We start from the raw sequence: 14703 nt of genomic DNA on the forward strand, positions 1-14703 counted from the left end.
CTTTTTAGCGCATTTATTATGCCTGCTGAAACTAAATAACGTTTGCATAATCCGAGTGGCACAGCTTCAGTATAGCCCACCCAGAATTTTAACCAAAATATATCGCCAAGAGTGGCGATAAAAGATATGATGTGGTAACCCATACTATTCGTCAAACGCAATGTAAACAAGAGGATGGAATTACGATTACAGCTAATATAGTAGTCAGTTACATTTACACAATTTCAATACAAATTACCGAGATATCCATTTACTCATAGTTAAACGCACGTGCCAATGTATTCTTACTTTTCGGGCATACCTTCTCTTAAAATTTATCTCGCGGTGCATTGCACGAGAAAATACAATATTTTTAAATTAGAATTGTACTAAAATTAACTACCTACACAAAATTCGTAACACTATTTTCGGCGTATGCTTAACGGTCAGATATTGTGGAGAATACTGTTTTGGAGATCAGATTTTTGCATTTAGTTATGGATTGCTCTAAACCTGCAGTGATGTTGTAATTAAATATCGAGAGATTTTAAAGGAAAATTTAAGGTGGGAGTTTTCAAACAAGCGTAAAAGTTTAGGAAAGCCAGTCATTCCAAAGAGATATTTTATGTATGAACTAACAAGAGAGTATGAAAGGTTTAGAGGATTTTTTATGGATTGTGGATTATTGAAGGATAAAACTTGTTGGGAAAAATGTAAGATACCATGCAAAGGTATCTTACATTTGGGAAAGCCAAGCAAAGGTGAGATTTTTCGCATTGTTTTTAAAATTACATCCTTTTAACCTTAATCATTTTCATTAATTTTTCCTTAATATTTCTTTCTTTTAAAATCGTGTATAATAGTCGTAAATTTAATTCTATTATCCACGATTTCTGGTGAAATCAAGATGGCCGCTATTTTTAAAACACGGAGTTTCATCGAAAATCTGAATGGCAAACATTTTTCAAAACAACGTATTTCATGTGCTTTGGCGCCACAACAAATTCGCCAAACTCTAGAGGTGGGCTATACTGAAGCTATTCCATAAATTTATTTCTATTATCTACAATTTCTGGTGAAATCAAGATGGCCGCCATTTTTGAAACACGGAGTTTCGTCGGAAATCTCGATGGTAACCATTTTTTAAAAAACTAATTTCACGCGCTTTGGCGGCAAAAAAATTCGTCAAACTTTAAAGGTGGGCTATACTGAAGCTGTTCTATCCGAGTTCAGAAAACAAAACATTTATTTTACATATTTTTTTTAAAGAAAGAGCTTTCTGAAACAACATGTTTCATCTACAAAATAATCCGGCACTCTCTTCGAAACATTACGCCATCTAATTTTGCACAAATCCAAAAGAACAAATCGAAGAATTACAGAAACGTTGTTGTCACACAAGAAAAGAAATGTAGTTACAAACTTCACACAATAATTTCACAAAAACATACTTTCGAAAAATAAACAATAATAATAAAATTCTTATTTCAAAATAAACGATATTGTCTTGATTATGCAAAAATGCCCTTGATTAAAAGAAAAGAATTTTATTATTTTTTCAAATCTGCTTCGTACAGAATTACAATCGCTTCAAACCATGATCATCACCATCAGAATGAAAGAAAGTAATACTGAGGAAGAATTTAATTTATATGCATTCTTCACAGTAAATAATTCAATATATCCTTTCTTATATTTCTTAATTTTTCAAGTGTAATTTTCTTATATTATGAGATTTTAAAGGAAGGATTGCAATATGAAACCGCATGCACTACAAACGTTTTACTAAAGTTAATGCAGCTTGTAAAGAATTAAGGTAATATTAAATTGCTTTTGATGAAGATGTTTAAACAATCTGCGAAACTACCGGTGTTCTCCATTTTGTATTTACGTTCTCTTTAACAGTAAACCAAAACATTAATGGTGATAAGTTATCAGGCTAAGAAATTCAAAATATTTATCTGCTTCTTTGAACTTTCACTTATTTTTTCATAAATGTGGCACAGATATTTCATTATTACAGTTAATCTTGCTTGAAATTTATTTATATTAATTGCTTCATTTTTTCTTTCAGGATTTGAAAAATCAGAAAACACCAGAATGTGCTTGTTCTGCATTAATAAAACTGCTTTTACAGTGATAAGAGGAAATTTTTGGAAACTTTGGAATATCTGATTCACTCTCATGTTAACCAAAATTTTAAAATATGTTTCCTATCTGACATTTTTTCTAAAACATGGAATAATTAAATATTCAGGAAGATTTGCGGAAAATGCTTCTTTTAATTTTGTTCTGTGCAAGTTACAATAGAACCTCCATCAAATGTTATACATGGCAATGAAAAATTTTAAATTAGATGAATGACACTTCTCTTGAATTGGTTGATGCTTTAAACATTCGCCAATCAACGTTACACAATAATCTTGAAAACTTCAGCTCCGAGAATCGTTCTGAACTACGAATTTCGCATATGTTTCTACGTATGATTTGTGTTTTTGACAAAGAAAGAGAGAAACATTTAAGATATTATTTTTGGCGACGAAGTGCGGATCCTTTTTTTGAGAAAGTTAATTATAAATATTCTTGACACCACAATTATAAGAGTTTAAAGGTAGTATGGCTGAATCATTTTTATGCCAATCTGTTAGGAAAGGAAGGGATTATTTGTTAAAATACCTGTATCATTTAATTTATTTCGCTTCCATTAATGAAAACGTAACTCTACTAAATACTGCTCGCAGTTTAAAAAATCGCAATAAGCGATCATCAAAAACAATTAGTACTCATGAAATGACAATGCGTCATTTTTAACGCTAGGCATCACATAAAAACAAATGCTTAACATTTATCTGGGATATTCTACCTCGCCCTTCATACTCTCTGGATACCGACTCTTATGATTATTATCTTCTTCTATTAAAATTACCGCTTCAAAGGAGAACATTTAGTTCGATAAATGATTTAAAAACGCACTTTTTTATTGAGAATATATATATATTTAATCTTCCATCGCAAAGTATTACACGAGGCTTACAAAAATGTAAGTAATAAAAAGATACATAAACTTTAAATAATACAATTAATACTAAAAGGAACACACACAAAAAACGAAAATTAATATGCAAAAAAAAAAAAAAAAAAGTCAGTCATTTACAACTTCGAAATAAACATCGATAAAGTCATTAAAAGCACAGTAGGCCAAAATCATAATATTTCAGTGGCCAACTAATTTTAGACTACATTTCAGTGAATTTCTTGCACATTAAACAAAGGGTAGGCAACAAGTAGGTGGAAAACACTTTGCTGAACGCCGAGATCACAATAACATAAATTGGAAGACGGTCAGCTTAAACCGTTCAAGATAAACATTAAACTTGCCATGCCAGATAGAAATTGAGTGACGTTAAATTTGAGCAATAAATTCTTATTTTTCAATCTTTCAAAGATGGTCGAAAAGAACTTTCTTGTAATATCTCCCTTGTCAGAAATAATATAATCATCATTCCATTGCTCAATCCTTTTAGCTTTGAATATTTTTTTAAAGTACGATTCTGGAATATTTATTTCAAAATAAATATCGTTTTGGTTACACTCTTAGCAAGCCAATCAGCTCTCTCGTTTCCATAAATCCCTGTATCACAAAACGCACTTGGTACAGCATTTTACTGCAAATCAGGAAAAATATGGAAAGGTGGCCTTACTCAGCTTCCAAAGAGATAGCGGAAGTACTGCAGAAAAATCCTTTTGTATTCAACAATTAAATATGAAATATTGTGCACGTTCTAATAAACAGGAAGAATGATTTGGAGTAACTTGATAGCACCTAAATGGAATAGATGATTTAACAACAAATAAATGAATTGTTACTCTCTTCTGAAATTTGGATTAATTCTAATTAAAACTATTTTCGTAATGCTGAATTCACTACCATCTACGCAAGCAGAGTATGTTGACTGTCTGTAGAAATTACTAGTTGTTTCGTGTTACCTTGTTAAAAGAATCATAATTTTGTGACGCTGAACGACTATCATTTTAAATGAGGCTTGAGGAATTAAATAAGCGTCAGTTTTCAGAATTTATCAAAGAGTGTTTCGGAACCTAATCTGACTATTACTATACTTTAGATGTCTTCTGCTGCAATCAGCTTAGCGGCAAAATTTTGCTTCGTGCAATTTTTTCTCGAATGCTTGGTCCAGAGAAGCCGCAGGCTTTATTAATATTGTATAATACATTGAATTTAACTCGAAATAGTTTTGAAAGCTATTTTTAAACCGAAAATTAGAGTTATGTAACAATTAAGTCAATATGTTAATAAACATTTTTAATTAAATTTTCATATTGGTTGTACTACTTCTAGTTAGAAGTCAGACAGGACGAAAAGTCGCGGACGGTTTCATGCGATTACTAGGTTTTGAGTTGGTACATTGATTTTATTAGTGTACCCGTATAGGACAGAGACAAAAGAGGAGATGAAACGTAGTTAAATCTATAATCTTCTGGAAGCTAGCTCATTATTTTCTAATCTTTAAATGGAAACTTCCGAACTGAAGTTTATTGTATAAGATCATTTCTTTCTCTTTTCCACGGTATAAAAGAACCGTTTTAGCAACGATTTTTATTAATAAAAATATTTTTTTAATTGAAAGTTAATACATTCCTCTTGATCTTCGATGACTTTAGAAGAAAGCCATCATTATTACAAGTTAATTACTTCTCTTAAGAATTCCTTATAAAGAGAAAATTAAATTATTCTCTGCACCCATGCATTTTTAATGTAATTACTTAAAACAAAAATGATTTTTTGAGTTTAAAATTCCAAACCTTTCAATCACTTCGAAGCATCTAAGTTAAAATATAAATTTTTCTTAATCTGAAATACATTACCTTAATGTAGATTTTCACCGGAAATCCGTCTAATAAATTTAATTCCTGCAGAACTATTGTGAAATAAAATACCCTTTTAATTCATTTTATGGATAACAGAGCTTAAATCTAACTGCAAGTTTTCAATACAGGAGCATTTATTTTCTTTCTCTTTTCCAATACAGAAAGAAACTCAGTAACTAATTTAAATGTCCTCTAATAGATTATGGTCTTTTTTTACAGCGAAGATGTATTTCCTTAATAACGAATTCAGTGTACTGCTTTTGTTGAACATGAGAAAAAAAGACGATCGCATTTGAATATTCATTTTTTTAAATGCAACAGTAAATTATCTGCTAACTAATTTGTGTTTATTGACAAAGCTAATTTCCAACGGTCTTCATTAATTCGCATTTAATCACAAACTTAAAGTGCAATTTAAATATTGAAATAAAATCAGTTAAAAGTTTTATATAAACATTTGGCTTTGCCTCTGTACGTTATTGAATAAATATGTCCAAAACCAACTAAGAGACCTTTATTTATTGTTTTCAACTCGTTGAATTTGTGCTCTGGCAATATAACACGTACTGTCACTTGAAGGAAATATTAGTTGCAAATCTCATGCGTTCCAGAAAAATAAATGAGCTGTTACTTCTTGAATAATTAAATCTTTTCTATATTAAATAAGCGTACATCTTCAAGTGGAGTTATATAAGGATAAAAGACTATAATATCAAGTTATTATTATGTATCTATATAATTATTAAGATTTACATTCTGTATAGTTATTTTGTATGGGTATAATTCCAAACCTAGTACGCCTATCGTATTTCCTTAGCCTAAAATTGTTTCAAATGTTAAACTGAAATTTATGTACCAAAATTTGACTGTAACTGCTTTTAAATGATATGATTTTTTACATTTTTATTATTTTAAATATTAACATTTTTAAGACATTAATCGCAAACCCTTCATGTAATCTGAGCCTTTTTTAGCCGAGAAGTGCGTTAACACGAATTGGACTGTCAGTCTCGAAACGGGATTTAGCGGTGTATCACTTTAAGTGTCTGGATCACTTTTTAAATTGTTGCCAAGAAATATTATCGCCCCGTATTACTTTTAAAGAAATTAAATAATGAAAAATCTACATGGATGTATGTATGTTTCTGGCGCTGTGAAAAACGATGGTACAAAGTTTGAATCAAAGTTTGAATAATGTAGTCCCAAACATGTCAACCTCGACGCCCGAATTTTATATTTCATATTGCTTTAACGAATTTTTAACAAACTAATTGGTTTGAAAGTGAGCTTCGGCAACACTGTACAAATTAAAACACTGTTACCTCCAGTGCGCGAGACAGTATATCAGAAAATCGAAAGATAGGCTGTTTTTAAATACTTTGTGATTTCGCTATTCAGCTGAGTTTTATGCGGCGAAAGTGCAAAGAACATATCATTTAATTAACAAATTTAATACACAAACGTTAATAATACAAAGACAAAAACAAAGTTTTGCCAGCTTACTAAGAAAACTGCGCATTATTTTGACTTAATGCGAATAGGAATATAATACGAATTTATAAAAATCATTCGATCAATAAAACGTTTTTTCTTGATTTATGATATACATGGATGAAATCTGGCCAGTTTCACAGGTTTTCTTCAATTATATATCATAAGGACTTTTAAGAGATCTGTACCATCAGGTGAAAATATAAGACTTTCGAATTTTAGTAAAACAATTGAACTAAATGTAATTATACCAAGATAACATCAATTGTCTGTTACTAATCAGGGGATAAATCAAATTAGGAAACTCAGAAATGTATTGTCTTTTCAGTTTCATTTTGATATTCATAAAACCTTTTCCTATTTTATATTAAAATAAGCTAATTTTCTTCAAAGAAATGTTCAGAATAAAATCATTTCTAATTACTTACTCTACTCTAAAAACTGGTTTTATTTAGCATCGTGTGTGCTTTAATTACATTGCTATGGCATGTGCGAAAAAATAGTACAAATGTAACGTTGTTTTTGGGCACCCTCCTAGCTTTATTGAAAATATCTCTGACCTTAGTATTGGAAAATGTAAATCTTATGATGTGTCATACTGCGGAAAGTTATTGAAAAACCCAGCGTCGTAGCATTTTCTGTCCCCAAACGCTAGGAATAAACTTACATGAAATCTTTTGTCAACATAAATGCGTGTGAAAGAAATAAGGAATTTAGATTTTTAAAATTTCTCGTGTGTGTTTGTGTATACATCCTGATTCCTAAAATAAGTACAGAATTTAAGAAGTCTACGTTTTAAAATATGTAAGAAATAACAAATAAGAGTCTTAGCTCAAAATGTATAAATAGATACTTTTAATGAATTAGAAAGTGACTTATAAAATATAGAAAAACATATAAAATTTGTATTTATTTATTGCCCTATTTTGCTCGTGGAACTTTATATTTATTTTAAATTACATTTAATACCACAAGCGAAACACGAATTTAATTTAAAAGTTCTTAATAGGATGAAATTAATTGCTGCTCCTAATAAGGCTTATTTAAAAATCTTCATTTCAAATACTCTTTCAGAAATTTTCTTTCATGTCGAGTTTTAAATCCAGTCTAGCATAATTAACTGCAAAATTAAAAAAAAAGATTCACTACTAGCAAGTAAGTAATAATGCCTAATAATTACTAAAATTCAACCCTTAATATTAATTTCAGTGAAAAAAGTTCAAAATATTTTTAAGAATGTTTTTCCTTCTTCTCAAGAACATTAATTATTTTCCACAAGAACCTATTTCGAATGAATAACCATAATTCAAATTGCGGAGAATCATTACCGTGTCTGAAAAAATTTTTTTTTTAAATACCTTTTTTAATGATTTGGAATGTTTTTTTTTAATTTTTAATAAAGAAATTAAATACCAAAAAGGTAAAAATTTATTAATTATTAATCCTCAAGTTAGAAGGTATTTCTTCCCTCTACCTGGTAGATAAAAAATACATTATAATTTAAAATGTTCATTTTAAGTTAAAATACTTATTTCGTTTAAATGTCTTCTAACGCATTTTTATTTTCACCGACATAACGAATTTAGTCCTCCTAGAATGTGAATGGTTACGGTTAACATTTTGGAGCATATTTCAAGATTAGTTAGATTAAAATTCAAGATTAGCTTGTTAATAACAAACTTTATAGTGCACTTACTAGTTCACTTGGACAATTTCAGAAGTTCAGTTAACAGCATATCTTTCAAAATAATTTAATTCAAGAAAAACATCAGGAAATTTGGAATTAGCACGAATCTTGTGTCAGGAACAAAATTTTGAAATCTTTCATTTCTTGGCATTATTATTTTCTTGATTATTCTCTAAATTTTAGTTAAAAATTAAGAAATTAGGTTTTCTGGCGGTCTCTGATTATTGAGCTGCTATCCAATCTAAAGTGTGATTAGCGAAGCCGACTTAAACTTTATGCGATCACTAATAATTGAATTATTTGGGTTCGAATTTAAATTTGAGATCAGCCATACCTCTCCTTGTCTTTACAATTGATTGTCTTTACAATATCGGTCACCTCAGCGATGCAACCTGGGACCAAAGATCTCGTTTCCTAAATGGCGAAGTATCCAATGGGTCAAGCAATTACCAGACGATATCTTGTTCAACAAGCTTACTGTCCTTAAAGGAAGCGCACATTAATATCTATAAAGTTAAGGATTTTAATTCAAATTTTCTATATAAACTGTCCTTACATACTTATTAGCCCAAGAGGGTTTTTAATTTCGTTTTGGCATTTTGCATTGAATCACTATAAATGGCGCAGCACTTTTCAAATTGTTGCCACCAAATTTTAGAACACAGCATTACATTTAAAGAAATTAAATGAAGAAGAATCTGCATAAATGTATGTATGTTTCTCGCATTGTTATAAAACAACGGTACCTAGAGCCATCAAATTTTATTAACGTAATTCTCCATCGAATATTGGCATCTGGAAGCCCTAATTTGGAATTCGGAATTTGTTTTATTATCGATTTCATATTTTGCAACACTTAATTTTTTATAAGCGAAATTATCCATTTCAAAGCAAGCAATGGCGACACTGTACAAAAAAAAATTATCCCCAGTTCGAGAGACTTTGTATCGGAAATTCTAAAGATATGATCATTTTAAAATGATTTTGGGATACTGTTGTTGAACTGAATTTTATGGTTTAAGTGCGAAGAACATGATATTTAATAAATAAAGGTAACACACAAAACGTTAGAAAAAGCACCTTTGGCTTTCTTGGGCCTTTCCCCTTTGGCTTTCTTTCAATTAGGCTTTCTTGTGGTCTCTGATATTCTTGAGCCTTTGGGACAAATTCTAGTATTCTTGAGCCTTTGGGAAACATATGGCTTTGGGCGTAATGTAAAATCTGAAAGCTTAACGATTTTTAAAATTTTTTTATATGTTTTCGAGTTATTTATAGTGTGTTGTAATGTTATATATATATATATATATATATATATATATATATATTTAAAGTTGATATAACAGTTGCGCATTTCATACTATCTCATAAATATTTTCTTGATTTCCTTTACTTACAATTTTCTTTTACTAAAATGCATTAAGTGTATATTGCATATTTAAAATGAACGAAACAGTGCACTTAATAGATTGGGTTAGAAGAAGTATGAATATTTTCATCTCTTTAAAAGCAAATATTAAGTTTAACCGAAGTTTCTGTTACAGAGTATGCTTTGAAAATTTTAGTTTATTATGTTATTGTCAAAGGTTTTCTTCGTATATTTATAATTAACGCATTATTTGATCCTTAAAACTTTCAGATATCTTTCTAACACTATGAGCTTTCTATATGCAAATGAGATTCGTTCCGAAGTATGAATCATAGCAGTTTAGTTATTTTATGTAATCTCGGAAATTTGACAATCTAAGGGAAGAGACGTTGTTTAAAAAAAAATTAACAAGAATTCTAATCTCTAAAAATTAGCTTTATTACGTGTGTCATGAACTTTTCTTTGAAACATAAAGCGACTGTTAAGGAAAATCCATTTTATTTATTCAATATATTTATTTCGCTCAGCTTCATAAACTCCAAAACATAAACATTCTTCAGCAAACAAAATTCCTCCCTGACTGATATATGAGGGCTATGAATATTTAAACATGCTTGCTGTAGATATTCGGCTTCCATACATAAGGTAAAATATCAAAGTGCGGATAAAATGCAAAGAAACTTTCGGAAAGAGAGTATTAAGAAGAGAAATGAGAATTATCGTTTATAAACTTCGCTGAAGAAAATAAGTACATAATACATGAGAGGAAAGAGACAACAGAAACACTCTATTAACATAATTTTTTCACATTAAATAAAATTGGTTTTGTTTGCATATAATGGCAGAATTATATCAAGATATTGAGTTAAAAATACATAATATTAGTCAGGAAACAAATTCAAAAATTTTTTCTCGTGATAATTTATGTACAAGACTATCACTAAAATTCATGTACTTAAATGTTTTTTGGCGTAAAATAAGTGTTTAAATAATTAGTTGTTTTGAAAGATTATATCCGGATAACTTCCAAGAGCACCCTATAATATCTAAACATAAGTAACCAAACCTCGACAAAGACAGTATAAGAAATTATACCAAAGAATGACTGTGTTTAAGTTAGATTTTGCAAGGATTTCAGCCTTTCGATTATTGAAGGGTTTTATTTACAGCAATTTTACCAATTATATTTACATTCTAAAGTCTTAAAGAAGCCTCTGTTATTATTCCCAATATGTAACACTATTTTATTCTGTTAATGGTTTAACACATGGCTTTCTTAATTCTGGTTCGGAATTTCAAATGGCTGTTCGGATTTCATCATTACAAACAGTAGACAATATGCAGATCATGCACAATCGTGTCGCAAAATGCATCAACTCAACGCAACTTGAGCTTGATATGCGAAATTGTGCATTATGCAAATAGAGTATGAAACGTCACACCTATTCACCTGAGACAGCTATAAAAGAGATATCTTTTCGGGGTTGTATGTTGAAGTTCATGGCCATGGAGCGATTTAAAAAAATGATTATTGTGAGACGGTTCTACTTAATTGCGAATATTGGCGCAAAGCACGATCGGCAGCGCAGTTGTAACAATGTTTTCCTGCAGGCCGCATCCTTCACACAAAAGCACCCTACAGGTTGTAAAGCGTTTAAGGGAGACAGGCTGCGTGAGTAGCCGACTTCGATCCGTCAAACCAGCTAAAGTAGGACAGCTAAGCCGGAAGATGTCTTATCATACGCCCTTACATATCCAAACAGCAGCACAAGAGAAATAAATGAAAACTGTGGGCTCTCAAAAAGGCGAGTTTGGAAAGTCCTAAATGAATTAGGTGCTCATCCATACCGGTCAACATCTCATCAGGCATAATTGGACAGGGATGCCGAGAGACGTTTCGCATGATGCAACTTCGTCATGAATCAGATAGAGGTCCAGCCAACACTCTTAGTAGATATAGTTTGGACGGACGAGGCATGCTTTTCGCGGAATGAAATGTACACTAGGCAGAAAACCCATTACTGGGCACTGAAAAATCCATCATGATCTGCCGATATTCGACATCAAATACGGTTTTAGATTAATGTTTGGTGTGGAATTTATAATAACAGGCTAATCGGCCCAATATTTTACCATGGTACGTTAACGGGCGCACGATATTTAGAGCTTCTGTAAGACAAATTACCTGATTTATTTGAGAACCTGCCATTGCTTCAACTCCGGAATGGATAGTTCCAACATGACGGCGAGCCTGCGCATAAGACATCACAAGTAAAGCAGTACCTGATGGAGGAATGAATGATCGGAGAACGAATGATCCGATATGGTCGTTTCAAAGATTGGCCTTAACGTTCACCTGACCTGAGTCCAATGGGTTTTTTCGTGTGGAGATACCTCAAACATCTGGGGTATGCGACTCCTTCACAAACATTGCAGGATCTTAAGCGTGTGAATCAAAGTGCAAACATGTCAATCACTATGCTACAACGCGTGCAACATAAAGTTCTAACAAGGGTCCAGATGTGCATTTCAGCTGATGGAGAGAAGTTTGACCATCGAAAATAAAGGTGGCTTGTGATAACTAATCTTTTTTTTTTTTTTTCATTCTAAGATTGTTTCGTGACGTCACAGTGTAGGAAATCGCGAACAAACAGATGCGCGCTTAAAACATTCTGTTCTTAATATTCATCTCCACAAAGTGTCTTTTCGTATTAAATCGGCGATGTTCTTCATTTTTGTGATTCACTTTTTCTTCCTATGTCGTATCGTTTTCGAGATAAGGACGCTAACTCCATTGTTTTCCACCAGGTGGCGCTGTAAGCTATCTCATCTATTAGCGCATAGCTACTTTACTATACGTAGACATCACATTTATGACTATAGCTGCAGCCGTTCGGAAGTTAAACGGGTGGTACTGGACTTTTGGGGACTACTGGAACTTTAGTGGGCATCCTTATATTCTAATTTCCATAATTGTTTGGTAATTTCTTTTCATGTTATTTTATACTTTTCATGTTATTTTTTTTATGTTTATTTTTTTATATTTTCTATATGTTGTATACTGTCAGTTTCATTAAATTCTACATGTAACTTTTCGAGCAATCTCACTTTTGTCATTTTTCCTTTATTAATGATACCCAGTGCATATCTACGTTTTTACTTAGTTACATATCTATCCTTATTTTATTGTAGCACTTCTTGAGGGCTGTAAACTAATTTGCGAATTGGAAATTTCGTTGATTTGATAACCGACACTTAATTTTCATTTTCATAATTTCTAATTCATTTTTATTGCAAAAATATTTGTTTACTAACTAAAAGCATGTTATAAATGCTATATCAATAATTCCTTTTTTAAGAATATTTCAAATATAAAACCGATTCTTTGCGAGACGTGGCTAGATTACAGTAAGACGTTGGAAACACATAAATAATTTCTTAGGAAATAGTTGTCATTTGAATAAATCTTAAAAATGTATCCGAAAATTCATTACCATATAATGGTTCCAAGAATAAAGTACTCTCCCAGAAATTGTGTCAGCTTCATTAAAACTGCATTGTTTATTCTACATAAAGACTCCCACAGTTGTTATTAATTGATTAATGAATCTTCTTTATATTTTCCTTCTCTCAGCGTACCTGATATGCAAAACTAAAAAAAGAAACATCTGAATAATTCATGCTAATTATTTTCGTTAAAGATATGCAGCAGGAAATTAAATTTTGTTGAAATATTTGTCACGTTAATTTGCGCATGAAAGCTAATGAAATTAATTATTACTCGATGAATAATGTCCAAAGTATTTGGCATAAATTCGTTACAAAACCAAGAAAAAAAAACCGAAAAATGTGAGCGCAGATCTTAAGTGATTAGTTAGATATAGAAATTCACAAAGGGAGGATTTTGACGGAGTGCGTATTGCATTATCCGTTTCCATATTTGTAAGAATATTTTCAAAACATTATATTTCATGATTCGGCAACTTCGTTAAGAAATTCCACAAACGTTTTGTAAATCAGTCAAGCTTTGATGGAAATGTATTCTTAAATGTATTAGCTTTAGAAGATGGAAAATGTGAAATGTAAAATTGTGAGAACACACATAATTTACTAACATTACAATTCACAAGAGCAAACATTGATCTGCTGTTTCGATAGCGAAGAAAGTTGGGTGTTTCAGTACAGATGACCAGATCCTATATTTACTTTTAGTGATTTTTTTTTACATATCATTAATGGAATTTATAGTAATCTACAACTTAGTAATCTTTTGCAAATGAAAAATGATAAAATATAGTATTATTTCTGAAAATTTTCTAATTAATCACTGCTACGAAATATTTAGAAATATGTAGCTGATGTTAAAAATTTTCTTTATCTATCTAAGAGTATTGTATATTAATGAAGGTAAAACGAAGTTGAGCTTCCTATTACTTAGAAAATGGTCTATATGGCAGTCAAAAAGAATCTTTAAATCAACGGCTACGGGTTCTGGCTTCAGCGTAATTTGCGTCATTGTTTCTCACTCCTTAAAAGTACAACTTTGGTGGCAACGATACCCATAGTGGTGTAATGGGCAAAGCTTGAGTGCCAAGACTGTAAAAAATCCAAAGGATTGAATTATCTTGGCAAGAGCTTAGCAGTTAACTGCCCATGTGTTGCTTGCAATAATATCTGAAAGAAAAAAGCAGTTATTTTCAGGGAATATTCGAAAAAGGAAGGTATTTGCGAATTTTGTTAAATACGCATGACAGGATTTTCCAAGAGTTCTTATATGCTGCTAATATTCAGCAGAGCTGTTTGAGATAGTATTAAAATGTTATGAAATGTTTTAAGCTAAATTTGCAATTTACAGCTTTTCCTTTTATTATAAGTAGCAAACAGAAATTGATAAAACTGTTGAAGAATATGCTGCGTATACTGCATATTCATGTAGGAATTCTGAGCAGGATATAAAAAGAATATTAAACTCCTTTGTATATTGTGTTGTAGAGACATTAGGTATTTTTGGAAGCAGGAAAGATGAAAAATTAGCAGCCTCCTTCGGTGGGAATTGTGATGACTTCATGGTTTAATAAGGCACCATTTAGCAAGACGAAACAAACATTTATTAAATATATAATTCAAAGCATAATATAATAGTTACTCAGAGCAGTACGTCGCTCCTACCGCATAGTACAATCTACTACCTTTCTCTTCCGAGGCTAACATGCAACTCCTAATAAATACATTAACCCTTCTCGAAGAAGAGCTACCTGCGCCAAGCATGCTCTGTTGATCGCCAAACAGTCGC

The sequence above is a fragment of the Stegodyphus dumicola genome, chromosome 7, assembly GCF_044657685.1.
Source record: "Stegodyphus dumicola isolate Sdum_Otavi_A_Nest chromosome 7, ASM4465768v1".
NCBI classification, from domain to species: domain Eukaryota; kingdom Metazoa; phylum Arthropoda; class Arachnida; order Araneae; family Eresidae; genus Stegodyphus; species Stegodyphus dumicola.